This window comes from Salvelinus sp. IW2-2015, unplaced genomic scaffold, assembly GCF_002910315.2.
Source record: "Salvelinus sp. IW2-2015 unplaced genomic scaffold, ASM291031v2 Un_scaffold8656, whole genome shotgun sequence".
Classification (NCBI taxonomy): domain Eukaryota; kingdom Metazoa; phylum Chordata; class Actinopteri; order Salmoniformes; family Salmonidae; genus Salvelinus; species Salvelinus sp. IW2-2015.
Genome location: NW_019949915.1, coordinates 8330 through 12391, shown reverse-complemented (window position 1 = coordinate 12391; position 4062 = coordinate 8330). Strand labels below are relative to the sequence as shown.

Below are 4062 nucleotides of genomic sequence, written 5' to 3'. Positions count from 1 at the left end.
CTATGCCCTAGTACAATTCCCAAAGCACTAAGCCTTCTATGCCCTAGTACAATTCCCAAAGCACTAAGCCTTCTATGCCCTAGTACAATTCCCAACTGTAGATGTGATTCATAATTCACCTACAATCTCTTCATTAAGATAAAGAGGTTTTCAGAAGTCTCACTCATTGATTACTCAGATGAGGTAGATAGAATGCTTCCCTAATTTTGGGCTATGCTATGTGGGTGGGTCAACTCACAGGCATCTAAAGGTTTAAAACCTTCCCCTCAACCATTTCCTCTGTGTTCCTCTAGGGGGAGCCTGGTGCACCAGGGGCAGCCGGGGCCTCTGGGCTAGATGGACTGCCAGGGCATACGGTCAGTACATCACCTGCTTTTTACTGTCCAATTCAATCTCTCTCCTTTGTTTCCTTTACTGATTTTTTTATAGTATTCTAATCTGTCTTTATCCTCTTTACAGTTGCTCTTGTAGGTTCATCATAAAACGGTATCAGTTCTGTGTGGTCATGATAGTATTTGCCCTTTCTTCCATGCAGGGAGCGAAGGGGGACCAAGGTGATATGGGACCAAAGGTACACTATCACTCCTCCTGACTCCATTCATGTTAATCTTTTATGAGACCGTCTATTTTTACTGGCCTTCTGGAGCCAACCAGGCTGGCCCTGTTCTTGGTTCCATCTAACCCTGTGTTCTGTTGTGTCCGTCAGGGAGAAAGAGGTCGGGACGGCTTCAGTTTCCCCGGCCCTCCAGGACCTCCTGGGTCTTCGGGACCGGTTATCAACCTCCAGGATGTAAGAAAGTAATTAGGTGTTATCGTTATCACCCCTACTGATGCGCTCTGATAGGATAGTTTTAATATGGATGTTGATAGTGATCTCACTGCCTCTCCTCTCTGTCCTACCTCAGGTCCTGCTCAATGATACAGAGGGTGTGTTTAACTTCTCAGGGCTGCTGGAATCGCAGGGGCTCAGGTGGTAGACTTATGCTTGAGTGGTGTGTGTGTGTGTGTGTGGTGTGTGTGTGTGTGGGTGTGTGTGTGTGTGTGTGCGTGCGTGCGTGCGTGCGTGCTGTGCGTGCGTTGCGTGCGTGCCGTGCGTGCGTTGCGTGCCGGTGTGCGTGGCGTGCGTTGCGTGCGTGCGTGCGTGTCGTGCGTCGTGCGGTGCGTGCGTGCGTGGTGCGTGCGTGCGTGCTGCGTGTGTGCGTGCGTGCGTGGTGCGTGCGTGCGTGCGTGCGTGGTGGTGCGTGCGTGCGTGCATTCGTGTTTGTGTAATATATTTTCAGTGCGTGGTGGTGCGTGCGTGGGCGTGCGTGTGCGTGGTGCGTCGCGGGCCGTGCTGGTGGCTGTGCGTGCGTGCGTGCGTGATTTGGTTTGTGTTAATATATTTCAGTAGCCGCTCTTGATGTTCTTTAATGGCCTTTGTGATCTCTCTTTATTTGCCTTAACAAGACTACGTAAAGACACTGTTTGGCGTACTCCGCTCCCGAAGAGAAATGATGTTGAGAAATGTCTGAGAATATCAAAGGATTTGTTTTAAATTGCTATAATGATATCTGTAATGTTATGGTTAATTGGTGCAAGCGGTTTGTGTGTCCAAAAAACAATTAGGTCCAAGCTATGAGGATGCTGTTGAGGTATTTCTCCTGCGATGGAGGTAATTCTGAGCAGTATGTAGGTTCTTTTTGTTGGTTCATTGCACATGGCTGCTTGACAGTGTCTTGAAACAGACTATTGTTTTTTCGTAATTTATACCGCTAGTAAACAATCATATTTTCTCTTTTATGCTCAGAGGATCTGTTGGTAGGTGACCGTGGTATCGTGTCTCTATTGCAAACATATACAGTATGCTGCACACACTTTTGGATGAACTTGGCAGTGCAAACTTTATACTGTGCATTGGAAGTACTTATATGATAGAGAGGAATCTGTTGTAGTTGATCAGGGTTCTCTACTATTGAAAGGTCGGTCACACACATTTCCTAGGTGGCAATGGTTCCGTATGGTATTCGTCCCATTATGCCATCGAGCGAAGGGAAATTAGCAGTTTTTAAAGCTCATTTCTTGCAATTTACAAATGTTCTGTGTCTTATGTGTGTTCATATGATACCAGGAGTCGAATCCGACCGATTCCTAAAAAATAAAGATTTTGATCGGTTTGTATTGACCTGTTCTGGTCGGATCCGGCCCGCTGTTGCCTATGAGTATGGCTGTTGTAGATGTCTCTGTTCTAGTGATGGATTTAATTTGGTTATTTACTATTTACTATGATTTCCCAGGGGTCACGGGGTCCAAAGGGGGATTGGGGATTCCAGGACCACGCGTTAAAAGTAAGTGTGTGTGTTATGTGTTTTCTTTTCGGGATAGTTCCACATTTTGGCACTAAGAACTTTTATTTTACCAGAATCAGATGAACTAATGGACATGCTTTTGTCTCTGCATGCAGTTTGAAAGAAGTTGCTATGAACTAGTGTTAGCGCAATGACAAATTCTACAGGACAGCTTCCAGTCCAATGCTCTAACGCTAGTTAGCAATGGCTTGTGAAACTACCTTCAACTTGCATGCAGAGACGTCAAATGGTATCATGAGTTCATCTGACTCTGGGATGTTGAAAAAGTGCACTATCCTTTAAGAATTCCGCTATGGTCAGAATTCCATTAGGGTCAGAATTCCATTAGGGTCGAATTCCATAGGGTCAGAATTCCGCTAGGGTCAGGATTTCACTAGGGTCAGATCCACGGTGGATACCACTTAGGATCAGTGAATTCCGGATTAGGGTCAGAATTCCGCTAGGGTCAGAATTCCGCTAGGGTCAGAATTCCACTAGGGACAGAATTCCACTAGGCTCAGAATTCCGCTAGGGGAAGAATTCCACTAGGGCCAGAATTCCGCTAGGCTCAGAATTCCGCTAGGGTCACCATGTGAAAAGGAAACCACTGAAGAGCCCAGGATTTCCTATTGTGTCCCGTGTGGCTCAGTTGGTAGCACACGGCACTTGCAACGCCACGGTTGTGGGGCGATTCCCATGGGCCTCCAGGCCAAGAGGGACCAGTACGAAAATGTATGCACTCACTAGTGTAAGTCCCTCTGGATAAGAGCGTCTGCTAAAATGTAATAACCACTATGTGACCTTTTCTGCACTGGACTGAATGAACATCTAATATACAGGCTCAAAGCCCTTTGGGTTTCAATCAATTAAAAGTGTGAAACTGAACACCAGTGCTTATGATTAAAGCTAGGACCCCGGTTGCTGCACTCAAAGCCTGCTAATGGCTTCCAGACTGAGCAGCCATAGACAATATGCTTCAGTCCCAAGGTCTGTGGAACAACATGAATGAGATTATTATCTAATGTTTTTCTTTCTCTGAGAAGTACTCATGGTGCTTCAACATGCATGTGCTGCACATTACCCCTGGCTGTGTGTACGGAGGGGGGGTTGTGCTCGTGTCTACAGTATGTATGATTGTCATTTGATTGTGTGTATATCGTCTTATTGTCATTTAACTGCAAGTGTGTGTCTGTATGTATATCGTGTAATTGGTCACGTGTGTTTGCAGGGCAAGAAGGGTGAGCCAGGGGTCATGGTTGCAGCAGACAGGTCTATGATGTCTGAACTCACAGGGCTACAGGGGCCCAAAGGGATCAAGGTTAGTCTTACACGCACACTATTTCCTTGGTCAAAGTTTGATACTTGTGTCAGACGATCCACTTTGTATCTTCACTCTTTCGCAGGGCGATTGTGGTGTTCCTGGGCCAGCTGGAGTTATGGTAAGACTATATTGGATTCTTAATCTGACACTACCCTTTGTAGTAACTTCCCCCTTACATCTTCTCTTGTCGTGTTGCAGCAGCTGCTTTCATTCAAAGCGTTTTGGAACCTTTTTTGTATATGCACGTACAGGCCTACCTCTAGGCCCCCTATCCAGACAATGCCTATCCAGACAATGCATTTTCGGGAATATTACGGACCTGCGATGTATCTTCATCAGGGTGTATCTTCATCAGGATGTATCTTCATCAGGGTGTACAGTTGAAATCGGGATGAATCTTCATCAGGATGTATCTCA

The 4062-nt window shown here is 46.1% G+C and overlaps 1 long non-coding RNA gene across 1 annotated transcript; it reads left to right on the top strand.

The window, feature by feature from the left end:
* The first annotated feature begins 291 nt into the window (after window positions 1–291).
* On the top strand, window positions 292–990 carry LOC112079608 (uncharacterized). The gene is made up of 4 exons (XR_002895985.2): window positions 292–356; window positions 536–571; window positions 707–790; window positions 906–990. It is a non-coding gene; the product is annotated as an uncharacterized lncRNA (long non-coding RNA).
* The last annotated feature ends 3072 nt before the right edge of the window (window positions 991–4062 follow it).